This window comes from Conger conger, chromosome 1, assembly GCF_963514075.1.
Source record: "Conger conger chromosome 1, fConCon1.1, whole genome shotgun sequence".
NCBI classification, from domain to species: Eukaryota; Metazoa; Chordata; class Actinopteri; order Anguilliformes; family Congridae; genus Conger; species Conger conger.
In genome coordinates this window covers 61,623,242-61,642,741 of record NC_083760.1, presented here as the reverse complement: position 1 = coordinate 61,642,741, position 19,500 = coordinate 61,623,242, and the positions used below count along the sequence as shown (strand labels likewise).

The 19,500-nt window shown below is 38.5% G+C and overlaps 1 protein-coding gene across 2 annotated transcripts in view; it reads right to left on the bottom strand.

Moving 5' to 3' along the window:
- Positions 1-3,996: 3,996 nt before the first annotated feature.
- tsnare1 (T-SNARE Domain Containing 1) overlaps positions 3,997-19,500 on the bottom strand; it is a 177,636-nt gene continuing 162,132 nt past the window's right edge. For both annotated transcript variants that reach the window (XM_061262253.1, XM_061262263.1), the window contains exon 12: positions 3,997-6,800. The gene's annotated coding sequence lies outside the window, so the exon portion shown is untranslated. The remainder of the gene's footprint in view (positions 6,801-19,500) is intronic.

Genomic DNA, 19,500 nt, shown 5'->3' with positions numbered 1-19,500 from the left:
AAAATTGTGGTGTACAGAGCCAAATCAAGAAAAACTATTTGTCCCAAGTCATATGGAGCTCACTGAATAATTGAAGGATTGAATATTTACAAAGGCAAGGCATTGCTTTGAATTATCGTTACATTACCCTTTATCTGTTCACTTACTTTTTGCACAGCTGAAAATGGGGGGTACTGAAAACACCAAATACCAAAAGGTCTTCTGTGAAATGGTAAAATGCAAATACCATATATAAAAGCTGACTGGCTGTGATTTTGTCTCATCTTGATCTTTTGATTTCAAATCCAAGTTTCTCATGTGGCAAAAATAACAAATTGCATCTACCGTTCCCATATTTTGGAGGGCACTGTATATATCCCAATTTCCATTTAAAAATGAACCAAGCAATACCACAACTGTGCCATTATCCCTGATGTTGTCCCCAAAGCATATTAAAAGGTCTACTGTGACATAAAACTGTTGTATTAGTGGCCATTACTATGATTTATCCATGTCTTACTCTTGAGACTCTGACAGCAATTTGACACTGGCAACAGCCGGCATCAAAAAAAACAAAAAACCCCAAATTAGTATGTAGAAAAGCCATTGTGTTCCACAAACACAGCAATATGTTTCTTCAATGCGGACTATTACAGACGCTTTAGCTCCTCGCACTGGAGTTTATCTCTGATTCATGAAGCCTCCAGGAGCAATAAAACAGTGATTTATACCCAGTCCGGAGAAGTAGATGAGAAAAACGGCAAAAAAATAATGATGGACCATTGCTGCCATTTAGCTAATGTGTTAATCCTGAAATAAAGACAGATTAAAAACTGGTCGTCAGCACCTTCAATACGTGCACCGGTTTTCTGGCACAGCTTTATCTGCTCAGGAGTTTTCCATTAGGCAAATAATTGTAATACCTAATTAAAAGGACCGTTACCTGACAACAAATTGCTTTTCGATTACAGTATGTGATTACAGAGAAAGATTAGGCACTGGAGTTAGGTTTGGGGAGTGTGATGTTTGACTTGTTATAAAGCACAAGCCAGGTTATTCAGACAATTTGTGATATTCCAATATGTTTTGCATTAGGAACAGATTCCACATTTGTTGTTGTGTTCCAACAGTACAAATTTACTCTTGATATAAATGTATTATGAGATACATAATTACATACAGGAGGTAAACCTTCATATTAAGCAGGCAGACTGCTATTTGGACCATTCTGCGCAAGCAATTGCATAAGTGAATAAATCACATCTTCCAGCTTCTTATACAATAATTTTAGAAAGATATGTGTAGGGCCACAATTATTTTCTGTTTCCGTGACACATTTTGCAAAAAGTGTTATAAGAACTAAGAGGTAATCTTTCGTGTAAAATATTCATTTCCATGGGAGGTGATTTTTTGTTATACTTTTCTGCATCTAAAATGGCAACGGTTATATCATCTACGTATGCAACACGATCGGTTTTTCATGCCCTGGAATTTGGTTTACATATATCAGAACACAGAGGCCGATTTCAGTGGTCAGAACACTGTTGTGTTCAGTCACCCTAAATTAGTGTGAGTCATCCTAATTAGGACACATACATGGACTGCATTTTACATATATTATCCATCTGTATGCTTGTTGAAACATCATGCATCTGACTAATCAAATGGTGAATGGTAAATGGTTGGCATTTATATAGCACCTTTATCCAAAGCGCTGTACAACTGATGCTTCTCATTCACCCATTCATAAACACACTCACACACCGACGGCAATTGGCTGCCATGCAAGGCACCGACCAGCTCGTCAGGAGCATTTGGGGGTTAGGTGTCTTGCTCAGGGACACTTCGACACAGCCCGGGCGGGGGATCAAACCGGCAACCCTCCGACTGCCAGACGACTGCTCTTACTGCCTGAGCCATGTCGCCCCAGATCAGAAACAGCTGAGAGGCCAACTGTCCAATTACTTTTGGTCCCCAAAAATGGAGGGAATATGTATAAAAAGGGATGTAATTCCTACATGGATTACCTCGTACGGATGTATATAGCCTTACATTAAAGGAAACAATCTGCACTTCAACCTCATTTTCATTGTTTAATTTCAAGTTCAATGTACTGGAGCACAGAGCAAAAAGAACAGAAATTGTACCACTGTTCAAATGCAGACTGCACTGCAGTAGCAGCACTTTATTACTGGACAAAACAATTAAGGAATAAATTAAATAAACACATTTCATCGACAATAGAGTAAAATGCCATTTCATTTTCGGTTTATGAATGCAAACACAGTTTATAGCAATGAAAATAAATAGAATTGCAAGAAATTGCTTGGCTTGATGCATTTTATTTTTTTTGCCGCTGCCACACCCCCACCCCTCCCACATAAAACACACACACCCCCACACACACATATACATACAGTACTTTTCCACACCACCCCCCACCCCCTTACCACACATGAACAGAAGTAATGTAGTGTGCCTTCTTGCAGAACATTGTTTTAAGAAGTAAGAACAAGATCATTTATATTTCAGAAGCTGGTACTTTTGCATAGACTGCTGGTGTAAAATAAATGAAGTTGATGGTTGCTGTATGAGAACAGGGACACCGGGGAGTAATGGTGAGCTAATGGCTTGTGAAAGCCGTGTCCTCCAATTCACTGATTCATTATGAAATATTAATCACTTACACAACAAAGAGAAAGACTTAAAATGGGCCCCTGTGTAATGGCTTGCTCCTCATGGCCACCAAATGCTCATCTTTACCAGGCTGGCCACAGCGACAGGACATATTAATGGTCTTGGAGTGGCTACAAGAGCTATCAGTAATTAGATGCATGCAATGAAAAATGGAGAGAGCGGAATAACAGTCTTTGGTTAAGAGGTTCAGAGGTCTTATGAAGTCAGTTTTCATAGCATTCTCCCTAGGAGCATAGTTCACAGCAGTATTGTGACTCTTAATTGGCCATAATATGAGTATTTTCTTTTAATATTAGATTTCTTTTGGAAAACTGTTTTCACAGGAGGAAGCTGGGAGCAAGGAAAGGCCTGTTTAAAAAAAATGGTTAAAAATTGAGGATCCAGTTTGAATTAACATATTTATGTCTGTCTGTCTGGGCCAATTGAGTTGAAGAGCACCCTGAAGTCCTCTCTACCTGGGTAACGCTATTGGTTATGGGCTCCCCCACTGTGTCTCCCTACAGCTGGCACACAGCCATACTAAGGGAGATCTGGATGCGCCACCCAGAAGCCCTTCTGTCTCCTCTCTTGACACCGCTGCTGTCAGAATCGATGTAAACCCTTCTGTCCTCCGCTCGATCCTGCTCATTTACCGTTGGCCTGAAATGAGAGCGCTCGTTCATCACCGGCCTCGCCTGGACAAAGTGCTCATCAGACAATTGGAGCTAGAGAGGCATGGCAGGTGTGAGAAACACATTATACAGCAAACACATCACTCTCTCTCACCTTGTTCCAGACCACCTCCCCGACTAAGGCATCATTTAGCCATTATATTTACTTGTTTATCGATCTGCCTCTCCCTCAGTCTCTCAAATAGTAGAGTTGCTGACAAGAACATTCATAAAAATGATATAATCAACCACTGCACGTAATCACAACCAAGGATAAGGACACCTTTTAAAGATTAAAAAGGTATTGGAACATAGAGGACACAAACAGTGTGCTAGCACAGGCTGCGGCCAATTGCTGCATGGGCAGTAATACAATACCAGAATATTTAGTTTGGTCACTTAAGTTCATGTTTAAGGGTTTTTTAAAAATTTGGAATTCAAAGACTCACATTATTCATACAGTTACAATGTAAAATATGACCTTCAAAAAGGCTGATTAGTGTGAGTGCCGTCAGGGTTGTTGAACTTTTGAAAGGGAGGAATACAAGACAGCTACATTGTGAAAATGCACCTGCATGACTTGTCCAGGCAAAAGAGTGCTTCTGCCAGTGTTGGAAGGCTGTCTCTGCTTGTACGAAAGACATGCAGTATTCTTACAGAAAAATCACTGTGGCTTTTCAAATATTATTTATTAGAGCAAAAATGCAGCACAGGAAGAGAGAAGAAACAACTTTTTAAAGATACAATTCATGTTAAATGAAATTAGGGCAGATTTTTTCATAAGCAGACAATCCGTGATGGTTGAAATTGCACAAGGTCCCAACACAGGTATATTTTCAGCAATGGATGCTTTAAACATTCTTGGGGAAAAAACACCTCAGTTGCAAAATACAGTATATTTGGTGTTTACTATAAAATATGTTCTAAAACATTAAAGTACAGCTTTTTATCAAATATACAGTATGTTTTAACATACAGTATACCATTTTCAAAACTGAGAGTACAATGAATAATACATGCTCATGTTTTTCCTCATGGAAATGTGTCCCAGAATCGAGCAAGATTTAAAATGTAAAGAATAAATGTCTTTTAAAATTGGCCAAATGAAATCACAAACATACATACATATAACACAAACAAATCTTTCATAACTTTCAGTGATGGCATAATGGAATTTTTACAGAGACAATGGGATGCTCAAGCTACTCATTATGGCCACACCCTCCTCCATTAATTGGCAACTAAACCTGAAACTTTTGATATGAGATACAAATCATTGGACACAATTCTTCTGCATGTAAGGTCACAATAGTACAACTCCACAGATGCTATCATGCCATAAATGTTGTTGTGCATAATGTTTTTACCACTTTTGATAAGCAGCAGGTCCCATGCAGAAGACAGATTGTTTTTTCTATCAGGACATATAGCATCAAGTAGTCCTATGTTCATATCTATAACAGCAGATAAACAATATTATAAAATAATGTCATCATAAATCAAGTCCACAGCCTTATAAATAACTTAACATACATATGTGCACACTGTAACCAATATGAAATAATAAGAATATTTTAAACAGTAATAAAAAAGCTAATATATTTCTTCATAGTTACCACCCATTAAAAGCATGCATAAGCCATCAATACATAGCTTACAAACCATTTATTAATCATTAGTACTTTACTAATATAGTACTATTAGTACTATAATGTTAGGAGCCTATCAATAAATACAAAACATTACACATAACCAACTATTTGTAAACAATTAACTCATGACTTATAGGCTTATTAATATGATGCTTGATAACAGTATGTTTTCAGTTCATGAAGAATGTATAATTGACTACTCATAGACTTACATTATAATCTGATTGTTCAGCAGTTATTATCACCTCATATGACTGGTGTATGCAAACAGTTAACTCACTATCTATCCACATAATTTTAACTGTATCTATATACATCCTGAATTGGATGTGATAATTGCTTATCGCTGCATTAATAAATGTTAAGCTATTTATTGACGGCTCTTGAATGCTTTATTATGGGAGGGCTTTATTATGCTTACACTTCATTTCAGTTCAGTACAAAGTACAATACATCTGTGCAATAATGGCAAATATACACATAATGTAACACATAATGCCAATTTATAAAAAGATATTGTGGATCACAAGGTATGCTAAATCAGAGATTCAGGTATAATTACCAGCAGTGTGTGATAAGGTTTAAAATCAGAATGGTAGCTGTGCTGCAACTATGGATTGTAAAGGGTTAAAAAATCTGCAGTTTGGCAAGCTCTGGAAAGCAGTGCTTTTAAAGACAGGACATTGTGTTTTCTTTTTCGCCATCCTGAAATCACACTTTATCCCCTTGGAGAGATGAAGTGGCTCTCGCCTGAGTTTTACTGCTAGGCATTAATAAGCCAGACGCAAACACCAGATTATAATGTCTGCCGTCAATAGAGACCTGTCACACACAGGGCTCCTCTGCTTCCATCAGGTTTTAACGTTTTTTTAACAGTTTTATTTCATAAACAAAGAGATATTTAATATAATTTCATGTGAAAATAACATTAACAAACACAAAGAATAATAAAACAATACAACAGCTTTCTGACAAGAAGCAACATGAACGAGATGACTAATCATGATAGTGAGGATAGATTTTTTGATATACTGTAATAATATACATCTTTACAAATGCCATTTTTATTTTATACATAAGTCCAGTACAACAAAATATTTGAAAATCCTGAAAACATCGGAATGAATGAATGACTGTTGACCCTGAATTTACAATGACATTTTTACAAGCAATCCTCAGTTCAATTTGAAAACACGTCTGCTGAAAGCGACATTAGTTCAATAAATGCAAACAAGACATTATCCATCAAGGACATAACAGCATTTACTTAACCAAGGATTAACTAAATCACAATTTCTGTCCTTTGGACATAAGGGATTGATAAGCCAAGATATACTGTTCAAATTATCACACCATAGTATATATAAACTGTCAGATCCTTCTGCCTAAATAATGACTCGTAGCACAGGTCTGCATTCTCTCACACTTTCATAAAGGAAAATGTATGCCAATGCGATATCATTTGAATCGGAATGGGATCTTGAGCTCTCTATCAGAAATATTGATAAGAAACTGCCAAACTATATTTAAAACGTATTAACAAGCATTTCATAACTGTGAAAACACATATAATCCATTAGTGGTTGAGTGGCAGAATTATTTTTAATGGAGTAATCTATTCCATCTCTTGCTGGGCTGCTGTGGTCAGAGGACTTGGATGTGAACGGACAGGTTTCACTTGAATTGGAGTGATTGGACCTTGACATTAAACAAACGGGCACAAACATAAACATACAGCACAGGTTATAGCCTCAGACAGTCCATCAGCTGGAGAGTGCAGTGCAGAGAGGTTCCTCCATCCAGGCAGGCCTGAGGGGAACACCTGCAAGGCAACAGGACACGGTGGCAATAAGTACCCTGTCACAGTCCAACTCCATAGCCTATACAGGGACAATCAGCATGCCAGTATTATCACAACACATCACAATCTTGTTCATGTTTATTGTGACTGTTTGTATGTAGCTTGGTCCGTTAATCAAAAGTGAAAAAATGTAAATCACAAGCTTCCCTCCAGGCAATTTAGATGCTTTTTTATTTAAAAGTCACCGACATGTTTAGGCAGCAAGCCTTCCTCTGGGTGTTTTAATTGCACGGAGAGAAGTGTGGCATTTTCATGTTTTCATATTCTTCGAAACTCAAAACAATTTGCATCCAAATATATGCCCAGTTGAATTTGACTGCTTGGATGTAACTGACACGACATGCCACAACTCACTGAACCAATTTGTGGCGTGGTTTTCTCTTTCTTGAGTGTAATCATTTATGCCTCTGAGAACAATTTGTACTTCTCATCCCTAAAATACCATGAGGCTCATGGGTATAATTTATGATCAGTGATTAGGTTAAAGTTTTAATTAAGTCTAGGCCAGAGTTCACGCAGCAATTTGGCTCATTAATCATCAGTCTTTAACTGGCTGAGAGTTATTCCTTATTTCTTTAAGTAATTCTAAAAGAAATATGCAAATCCCATCACTTTAACATTAAAAATAGAGCAGCTGGCGAGACGTATGGCATGGTCCGTAGGGCAGCTGACTCTGGAGCCATATGTGAATCCTTCGCGTGGGAGGAGAATCTTTCCCTGCGTTTTCTGTGCTGTCATTCCCTCTCTATCTGTTAGCCTAACTGCCTCCCCCCGTCTAAACAAAACAAAAACAAAAACAAGACTGTCCCAAACTCTTATATCCAGTTAGATGCACATATGTTTATATATAGCTGATACAGCTGGTAGCCATTTTGATCATTACTTCTACCAGTTAAGATGCTTAAAGCTGGGGTTCCCAAAATGGTACCCTAGTGGCCATTCTGTGCTTAAGGACCTCTACCTCAGTTATTAGCTAACATTTGGCGGCAGGCTACAATGGATGGATATCTAAATCATGCCATTGCGTGTAACAATTATATGACAGGCCTACTGTATGACATCAGGGTGTTTTGTGTACTATGAGGACAGTGAGGAGGAATATCATCCTCAATGGTCACAGGGAAAAACACTGAAATGTAAAAGTCTTTCAGAGAAAACACCTCAGCGGCAGTGGGGAAATAAGTTGGGAAATGAAGGACCAACTGGAAAGTTTTCACTTTACAGTTTTCTTTCCCACAAAGCCCTGGAAACCTCAGCCCTCGAGGTAGCATACAGCAAGTGTAAATACAAGTAAAAGTTAGTGTTTTTTTTTCTTTTTGTGGAATATAGCATTACATTACACGTCGGAATTGCATAGCAAACATTTCAACTGCCTTCCCTCCCCAAGCACACATAAGCAGCTTTGTGCTGACTGCACTAAATATGCTTGTTTAATTTAAAGTTCTTCTAGGGCTATTCCGATGGGTCGTCCAAAGTGAATGACACAGCATGGCAAGCAGGAATTGTATTATCTACAAAGACTTTATTACGGATTAGAGGCCTGGTTTATTCCTTCATTCATCTCCCTCACAGGGACTGGGGCACTAGTACTTTGGTGGCAGCGGCTGTGAACACTCAACATTCCTCTTTCTCTTGTACGCTGTTCCCTAGATGTGCTCTGTCAAAGCACAAACAAGCGCAAACTGAGCCTGACACACTGAACCTGTATCTGACAAAAAACAATAAAGACGACAGTGGGATATACAATCCTACCAATAACCGACACGTTCGCTGCATTCTTTGAATCCGTGCTTCCTTTCATGAACAAAGCGAAAACTATAGAGAGAAAACAGGAGGGGGTAGAGTGAGATACGGGAAGAGGAGGCAGAGGAGAAGAGCGAGTAAGTGCTAGAGTGGGGGAAAGTGGTGAAGCGCGTGCGAGAGAGCGAGAGGAAGAGAGAGAGCGAGAGATATAGAACCCTGCCTGTGCCGAGAGTATTGGAACTGACAGCTGACAAAGGCCCCCGGCTGGCACAAAGAGAGTCAGACAGGAAGGGAGAGAGACGTTTGAAAGAGTGATAATGCTTCCTGAGGAATGAAAGAGCGCAGCTTTTGGGAAGAACAAAGCCGAGTTTAAACCCTGCTGTTGCAAGGAACAGGGACGAGCCGTGCTTGAGTTCCCCCAGTGGGGATTCCCTATAATCGGAGCTGTTTACTTCTGACGGCTCCTATAGCTCATCGTATAATGACGGGTAAGGAATGCCTCCTCCGCAAAGCCAACACTCCTCCCTATGTTTTCTTATTTTTACACCCTCAAGATCTCAAGCCCCCACCCCTGTTTAATTAAATGCAGCTGACTTCTCCCCAATGACCCCTCTGTACCAAGCAGCATTAATGGCACATGCTAATTTAGAAGCTCTTTAATGAGTCTGTAATTAGTTCAGTCTGCCAATTAGAAAATTATATATTCCCAGTTTGGCACTACCCACCCTTGCTCAACCCCCCCAACCTTTACTCTACCCCAGTCTGCGTCAGTTCCAGCCATTCTGAACTACGCCTTCGCCACCCTGCTCAGCTACTGTACAGAGCTCTGATGAAGCTAGCATCTTTCTGGAGCAGTACTCAGGCTTACCATACAATGCCTTCACAGTCAGTCAATTACTGATGGGAATGATTCATACTACATGGAGAAATTTATTTTGATGTGTAACATACACTCAGTGAGCACTTTATTAGGTATTTATTAGACTTCTACTGCTGTAGCCGATCCACTTAGAGTTATGATGTGTTGTGTGTTCAGAGATGCTCTTCTGCATACCACTGTTGAAATGTGTGGTGATTTGCGTTACTGTTACCATCCTGTCAGCTTTGACCAGTCTGGCTATTCTCCTCGTTAACAAGGCATTTCGGTCTGCAGAACTGCTACTCACTGGATTTTTTTGTTGTTTATTCTTTGTAAACCCTAGAGTGTATGTGAAAATCCCTGGAGATCAGCAGTTTCTGAGATACTCAATCACCCTGTTTACCACCAACAATCATTCCATGGTCAAAGTCACTTAGATCACATCTTTTCCCCATTCTGAAGTGAACATTAACTGAAGCTCCTGACCCGTATCTACATGATTGTATGCATTGCACTGCTGCCGCCCAATTGGCTGATTAGATAATTGTATGAATAAGTAGGTGAAATCAAGTAAAAATGCTCCTAATAAAGTGCTCAGCGAGTGGATAATTTAAAACTGCATTAACAGATTAATTTGGTTCTTATACTCTATGAGCCTTGTTTCCACAGTCAAGTCACATCAATCGTCCAGTTCTAGTGGGAACTCAAGGTGCTGGTGAATTAGGGCGTGTCCAACTCGATCTCAGTGATGTCGTGACTCCAGGCACAACTACAGCACAGTTGTAAAAGAGGCCAGTTGGATAAGAACAATTAGCTGTGATAATGATTTCATTTTATTATTGCCCCTTTTCTTTTCCGTTAAATACAGTGCATTAGCACCAACTGCTAATTTCATCACGGCCAAAGAGCACGCACATTAAGAGAAGCTCCATTATGAGTCTCTACATACCACTGCGTGTGATATCAAAAGAAAGGTGGGACTGAATAGTTTTCATTTAACTTTTTATCAAACTAAATACACTTTCCATTTATATGCCAGTGCTAAAAACGACCTATAATAAATGCCTTCCGTGAACACTTCTGCAGGCTGAATATTATATCACCTTATATCACTCATTCAACTCGCTTGCACTCTTTTTTTTGATAAAATTATTTTATTTCAAATTTTCAAACACAATATTTACCTTTTTTTTTATGTTAACCCTTCCGTGGACCAGTTCAAAAATATTTCCAGTGGCAACAGTTTTTTTTTTCTTGTGCAACAAGAAATTCTACTGTTACATCACACTAGGGTTTGCATGGCAGAAGTTGCCCTCAATATGAGTGCTGACAATATTTCAAATATAGAATTAGTACTATACTGCAGTCCTATTAATGTAATTATAGGAATAATAACAGTTGTAACCTGCTTACCCATTAGTGGGGAAACTGCCCCCACATCAGGGAATGTCTAGCTAGCTAGCTACCAATCACTGTCAGCTAATGCAGTTTGTGTGATGAAAACATCTTTACTTTTACGTCGATATTACTAGCATGTTTCCAAATGTCACCCACGATGCCAAAATAATTGTAAAGTACATTTTTAAGGCTGTAAATTACTGATCACAATGTGCTAAAGAGGCTAAAGAGGACTAAGAGGACTTCTCGGAACTAAAATAGTATTTTAGTAATATTATTAGCCAACTACAACTGTAGAATTATTAGTGTACATATTGCTTAACAGATTGAGATGCAACTAAGAGCAACAGCTGATTTCAGAGGCTTGCGGTCGTAACAGTGGTGGCCACTAGCGGAGTGAGCTGACAACATGAGTGGTCCAGACCAACCTTACGAAAGTACGAAGTACAGAAGATATACTTAGCTAAGAACGTTTCAAGAAACACGCTGAAATGTTAAGGTAGAGCTTAAGGTACAACTTACGAACGACGTATCGTTAAGAAGGCTTCGGGAAATGCACCCCAGATTTCTTAAACCTAAAAACTTAATTTTAAAACAGAATTTGACATCGAGACATAAAAATCATGAAATCCAAGACATTAAAGTGGTCGCTTGTGGTCCTGATTGATTGACCGCATGGTGACTGATGACTGGTGATAAGCTGGCTAACCTCCAAACCATGCACAACTCCGGTGTTACTTTCACTGTGAAAAGCTATTTTTACACTGAATTTGACATTAAGACATGCAGATTATGAAAGGCAAGATATGGTTTTATAAAATGAAGATGAAAACCAAAAAAAAAAAAAAAACATTTTTACATAAACATGTATTCATGTGAAATTGGCCGTCATGACCTTCAACTGATTATGATAGAGCGGGTTCATTAACATATTTTAACTGTTCATATTTATACATATTGCTTCAACTTGTCTTATACTATCAAATATTAACATCAATGATGTCACACGAGCATAGGCAGCATAGACACGCCTTACTTAATCCCAACCCCTCGTAAAATCAGTGTCAAAAGTAAAATTAATTCATTCATTCATTCATTCATTATCCTAACCCGCTTATCCTGAACAGGATCGCAGGGGAGCTGGAGCCTATCCCAGCATACATTGGACGAAAGGCAGGAATACACGCTGGACAGGTCGCCAGTCCATCGCAGGGCACACGCACCATTCACTCACACACTCATACCTATGGGCAATTTAGACTCTCCAATCAGCCTAACCTGTATGTCTTTGGACTGTGGGAGGAAAATGCAAAAGAAAAAGAATAATGCAAACGAATGGAAGAATAATTAAAAACACAATTTTAATTCAAACAAAAAAATTTTTTTTTCCTGTGAATTGTAATTTCTTGACACTGTTTTGACTTCATAGTATTTAAAGAAATCCTGATATACCATGTCACATAAATTGCAGTGAGTCAATGCTCCATTTCACTGCATAATATAGTATTAATAATATGTCCTCAATGATGGGTATTCTTTTTTTTTTTTTGTCCAAATTGCATTTTGCCCAAAGGACTTGAATACTTATATCTCTACAGTGTGTTATTGAAGTCAGGCACAAGCAAGTGAAATGAAACCATAGCTAATTTCATTCCTTCTATAATATGTGTATAAGCAGGTGACAAGTGACTGGACAAAATAAGAAGTGGGCTATAAAATGAGTTTTAACTTCAGTGCACATCAGTTAGCATCCATGGGGTTGGCTGCCATGAGGAATCAATGAAAGAATCTGTGCTGGATGAATGCTGGCTGCACATGGACTCTCTGAGTACCGGAAGTACTACTGAACAAATTGATGAATGAATCAGTGGACAAATCTTTATAGTCAACTAAATCAAATGATCAAATGACTGAAGTCAGTGAAAGGAGTTGAAATTACCCGCACTACAGGCTATCCATTGTTGCCCCAGTTGCTTCTACCTTTTACGAACAATGCCTCGCCAAGCTTACCCACATTTCTTCTTGCCTTTACAGTCAGTCTATGTGGCTGTTCCCCTTGTTGCTTCTTATCTGACTAAGGCTGTGACTAAATCAAAATTTAGGTTTTGACTGCGTGTGTTTTTTGTATGTTTGTTTCGCAGCACAGCTGGTCGTGTTGATTCACTGTTCATTTGCCATTATGCCATTAATGTCATTAATGTAATTTGAATTAACACTGAATTAACAGAATTAACATATTGTTTCTGCTGACCAATGGTGGCTTGTGATCCTGAAATAGAAGGATCTGATGGGGTAGTGCTGGTTTATAACCTTCGTGTACATCACATAAAGCCTTCACCTTAAATTAAAACGACTAATTACATCACTGTACATTCCGTCTCCAGTCTGCTATAATAAGGATTATTAATAAACTGTTTTGACAAAATTATGTAATATGAAGTAATAAAGTAAAATGATTACATTTGAAGGTAATTGCTCCATATTGCTCACAGTGTGTAGGAACATATTCACATGTACAAACTGGCTGATCATTCAAAGCTATACATGTGGATCCAGGCCAATTACTGGTGTTTAAATGTACATTATTATACTGTCTACTCCCACTCATCTAGAACATTTTAAATTTTATTATCAGGGCAGTTCTGGCTGAATGATTGATTGCTTGATGGACCAATAGAGAGGGGAAAAAACAAGCTCTACAGGTCTCCTTGACTGAGTGATACCTGTGAAAAATGTATTAGAGGGCCATCCCACTTATAAGAGTGACTTGACTTGAATAATAATAATAATAATAATAATAATAATAATAATAATAATAATATTTGCAAGAGCTTACTGTGTCATGAACTTGTTATGTTTAAATGGAGATCATGTGATCTGCCAGCCTCTAGAACATTATTAACACTGAAGCACTCTGGTAATTTAGGAAATAAATATGATATTGTTTTCCGATAAAGAATAATTGTTATTAAACAGTCAGGCTCATACTTTCTTTCTTAGGGCAGTGTTCCTCTGAGGATATACTGCAGCCCTTTGGAGTTGAATTAAAGAAATTAAGTTCCAGAGAGGGGAAAAATCACTCTGCATGAAAGTGTCTGCTGAAGACATGAATTAAAAGCAAAGCTATTGAAGAGCTATTTAAGCAATTCATGTTTTAGTATTGTCAAAGTGAACTGAGATTAAATAGTCAGAGGGAAGGAGGGAGGGACGGAGAGAGAGGGAGATGAAGAGAGAGAGAAGCAGAGAGATGGAGAGAGATGCAGAGGGAAGAGAAAGAGAGAGAAGCAGAGAGAGGGGGAGAGAGATACAGAGGGAAAAGGAAGGCTCTGATTCTTGTGTCCATTAGCAGTGATGTGTATGGGGGACAGAGAGGGTGGAGCTTCAAGTGTGATAAGTAAAAAAGAGGGGCACAAGAGAACTTCATTTCCCACTTCTTTATGAAAACGAGAGGGGACATGCTGAAAGCTAATAAGATACGGTCGTATGAATAAATAAATACAATAAATAAATGACAACTTATTCTATCTATTTTGTTATAGCTGCACAGCTAGTAAAGAGATGTTTTTGTCAATTTGGGTGCCTGGTACATTGCCAGAGAGCATCAATATCAGTATTAAGACATTACAGAAATGTCAGACTTCTGATGCATTGCAACACAAGTGAACTTTATCGCCTGCAACTGGCTGGGGAGGAGTGCTAGAAAATTCAGAGCTCCTTGCTCTCTGACAAAATTTAGGGGCTCTGGCAGTGACTTCTTATTACCACTAGGGGGCAAAATGGCCATCAAAGCAGTTGTATTTCTTCTGTTCCATTCGTTATTTTAAAAGCAAGATGAAGGTGCAGTTCTACTGCAGGTAGCAAAAAGTAGTAGAGGACAAGTGAGCATTTTTACCCAAGCCAATGCAGGGAATAATAAAGAAATGAAATTTCATCCAGGCCAAATAATGTGGGACAGATGGGTCTTTCACTTGGAAGACATCTGCCTCCTCCCATTTCTGGATTCTGGGGAGCAGATGCTGGGAGCTGATAGCTGAGATCAATCAAGGCTGAACAGTCTCTGCGGTGGAGGTATTGATTGGCTCTCAGTGAATGAATGGTGCCGTCATGTGACTCTGGAAACTCTGCCAGCGGCTCGAACAGAGGGGAGAAAAGAACAGAATCGCAGGAGAGGAGATATTTAACCCCGGGGTCAGATGGGTGAGAGAAACCCCGGATCATATTAAAGCTCTGTTCCGCAAACACGGTCGTTCAATCATGGGCCTAAACAAGCATACTAATTCAGTCCCCTCGGACAAACACAGCCGGCACGCATCTCCCTTCAGCTCCTTGTTTCTGTAAGCATCCCCCCGTCACCAACACAGGTGGCAAATGCGGCTTTCTTATTGTTACATTTTTCTTTACTTGGTCAACTTTCCTGCATTCCGCCTTGCCTATACACCTGTACACTGAGAAATGGGGTCCCTTTGGCAAACAGGTTGATCTGCCACTCTGTAAATCTGGCTGGAGAGGAGAAAAAAGGGAGTGAATCTTGTGCTCTTGCTTTCTGTCTGGTTGAGTGGACTGAGCCACCTCAGCCACCTCAGCCTCGTTGCGGAGGTGACGGTGCCCTCTATCAGTCTGCATTCACAGGCTCCAGGCGAAATGTCATTTTGGGGGCACACTGTCAAAAAAGCGGTAGCTTTTCAACAAATTGACAATGTCACAGATTTTTCTTTTTCAGCTGTGCTGTGTGGTCAAAAAGTAGTGGGTTGCTGTGGCTTATACTAAATGCAGAACCCTCCAGGCGTAATCTGCTTTCGATTTAAACACAAATATTGTGTTCGTATTTAACTTTCAGACGAATCATTCTTAATATATTTTATTTTTAAGCTTTGTCACAGGGGTGGTCCAACATAACTTCAAGTTGGCATTCTTATTAACATGTACAAATGCTTTTTGGATTTGGGAAGATGTGGGAGACCACAGCTCTGTCATGTTGTGCCCAGTCAATCCAGAGATGGCAGGAAGGGATTACAGGGTTTTTTAGAATCCTGGAAGCGAGCTGCCTGACTCAGACCCTGAGTGCAAATCTGCATGGAATGTCTGGGGAAGACGGTATTTAACCCTGACTCTTGGTCACCCTTCATCACATCTGACCCCACGGTGCAGATCCCTCCATCCCAAAAAATCATACCCTTCCAAATCTCTCCTGTATTCCAACCATGTGACCATTCCCCTTGGTTGGCAGGCACCGGGATTGCATCCGGATGGTATAATGACAGAATAAGCCTTCAGCTGAAAGATTTGGTGGATCCAACACATGAAGGGTCCAATCAGCTTTAGCTAATCTCTGTTCACATTTCTGTGTCTGCTGGCTCGTATAGTGCAGTGGAGAAAGGGGAGGGGGCATTAATGTAGGTATGTGGATTGGCTGAATTAACTGGACAAAACATTCTGGACATCTGTCATGGCAACAGCATGTATTTGTGCACCGTGCCTTTGTCACACAATGACAATTCAGGGAGTTTATTGACTCGCCTGAAAAGTACCCATAATCCCTTGCATAGCTTTGGAGGAAAATAGCCAAAGCAAGCAAAATAAAATAATAAAAAATCATTTAAAAAAATTCAATTTTCCCTATTTAATAGAAAATTGCAGAGCACATTTCAGTTTTTATCTCTAATCGTGTTTTCAAATCCATATACTCTAATTTACAACAATCATTTCCTGCAAAAATACATTTTCAAGACAGCTAAACTATGGGCTTGAGCTTTATATACACAAAACACATAAAAATAGCATTTGCATATAAGTAGCAAAAATATTAAAAGTATATTTGCGACTTTCAGGACTATGAAGTCTTGGTCTTGTATTTCCACATTTTTTAGATCAATGGGTTTTGAAGAAAAAAATTGTGACCATCATTTTTCACAAACAAATTAAAGGTGACTGTCTTTTTGGGGGAAGTGTAGACAGCATTAATTATTCTTGCCTAGTATTACATTATTGGCATTTGGCAGACGCTCTTATCCAGAGCAGTATGCAGTATGCAGTTCCGGCTCCATACACCTGGACTTACGTTTCAAAGCATATCTACAAGTCTTCCACATGGGATTATTTCTCACAATTTTATAGTAAAAACACCCATCCAACCTTCTTTCCGCTCAAGCACTAGCATAAAGACCTCTCTGTCCACTACTGCAGTATTCCACGCAAGATACTGCGATTGAAAACAGCGGTGAGAAATGTCTCGCTTTAACTTTACTGTTTATTTCCCCCAGAAGCACTGAAATAACCCTATTAAATCAAGTAGTCACCCAGTCATTAATCTCAATGCAGCTGACGAGTTTTTCAAAGCTAATGGGGTTTATAATTTACATAAGGCAAGTTTACCCACAAAGCTTTCCCTAAGAGGATTTCAGTTCACACAGAGAGCTTATTGTCACACTTGTCTTCATCAAGGATTAACAGTAGTAGACAAGAAGAAGTCAACTTCAAGCCAAGGTGCGGAAGTACTTCCTGTCCATATACTTTCCATTCTTATGGATGAAAACAAAAATGGTCATAATTATTCCATAAAGTCTGGATCACAGTTTTCCTTTCCATCTAAAAAAAATCCATAGGCAAATATTAAAGCTCAACCTATTTCAATTTACATTTATTAATGACAGGCAAGTAGGTCCGTATTTTTGATTCGGTGAGATATGAGATAAATCCAGAAGTACTGCCCCAAGTTTTACATGGGTTCCTAAGGTGAAGAGATATCCACAGGCGGAAAAGAAGTCCAGTAAGGATTTGTTATAGGCTGAGACCAAGAAGTATGAATGAACAATGGTAGACGGAATCATGGGGAAGCATGACTGTTTCTGATCTTAAGTCTTAATGACTCTTTATGTCCTTCTTAAAAAATAAAATAAACCTTGGTAATTCTTCGACTGCAAGCTATGATTTTCTCCATCTGCCATGTTGTTCCTCTGTGTCTGATTTCCTCCTCTGTTGACAACTTGGCTTTTAAAATCATTTGAATAAGCTTCTTTGAGATTGTGGCTGTCTTCTCTGTCTCACAGCAAGCAAAGCGGCTTTGGCGGCTAAATATAAAATGTAGCCTGTGAATTAATTCGTTAATATTTATCAGGAAAAAAGGTGCTTGAAATATGCCTTCATCCTCATTAATAATTCAGTGAAGCTGCATGAATGCAAAAGTTGTATGTTAGCAGGAGAGCTGACATCACTTCTGATCCCTAAAATATGCATTTATTTGATCATAAAAAACATACTGGTGTTGAGCTTTTACTGGTATTTAAAACATATATTCCAGCACACTTATTCCCTATTGTAGCTGCATTCATTTGGGAAGTGCTCGTCACCAGTTCAAGTGCCATTTTTCAATTGTTAGCAATTTCTATTGATGCTCTGTTTGTCATGTTACCAGTAAGGGTTTTACTGAGGAACTATTGAAGCTGACAAATGTTTCAATCTTTCCAGGAGAATCTATTCTTCACTGTAGTGCAGGGAATGAAAATTACTGAGCATACATCTATTTAAAGCTACTAGTGCTGGCTCCATTCACATTCCCCACTGTGTTTATTGGCCCGCTGGCATGTGCACTATATGGAAAGTAGATATGTCAATCCTGTAAAATGAAGAAGCATTTACATTTACCCTAAATTGTTCAATGTAAATGTTAATGTTAATGTAAATCTAAATCTAAATCTAAATCTAAATAATAATAATAATAATAATAATAATAATAATAATAATAATAATAATAATAATAATAATACACAATTTAATCATAATAACATTTGGTTGTGTGGTGTTTTGCATTGCAACACAATTCAGTTTCAGAACTGAGTTTGGAGTTTTATATTGTTTTCCTTCTTCAAAGTTTCATTAATGCACTCCAATAATTGGGGGTTTCTATGTGCTGGATAGACAAAAAAAGTGTGATAAGCTCATTGTCCAGATTGAACCCTTTCCTCTTTTTCCACATATTTTTTACTAGTCCTAAAAAAGTTTCAATATCTCAAAAACGATTTAGTGTACACACATGTTTGAAGACTTAAAGAAGAGGCTTGAACCATTCAGAAATTTGAGACTAATTTGTGTGAGAGCATGTACATACAGTGCACACCAAATATATACTAAAATACAAAGAAAGTACAAAATGCCTTATGTTTTTATAGTTTAATATCTAAATTTCGAAGTAAGGGACCAACTCAGAACTACTTTATATTTGCGCACAAACTTATATATACTTATTGTATATACTAAAAATATTGTATAGATATTGACGGGCATTCAAATTCCATGTGAATTTTCCCAAAACTGCACCTAGATGTTCTGAAGTGTCCCCAAATCTCTCCAAATACAAAACATCTGCATATATTCTTGTCCAGACACATCTATAGTTTATCGATAACTAGTCTGAATCTTAGAATTAGGCATGTCGGTATATTCATTTTGCTATCTAAATATTGCTAAACTTTCACCTGAATATGACACATTATACCTTGTTGGAAAGGGTAGAAAACCCCCATACAAGAAGCTTACCATTTTTTACATTAGTTTGATAATGTAATGACGTAGCAATACATTTACGCAACAAGAAATAGTTTATGATGGCATTTGCGTAGGTATAGTCCCTGCAAAATATAGTTCTCTCGAAAATGGCTGAAACTT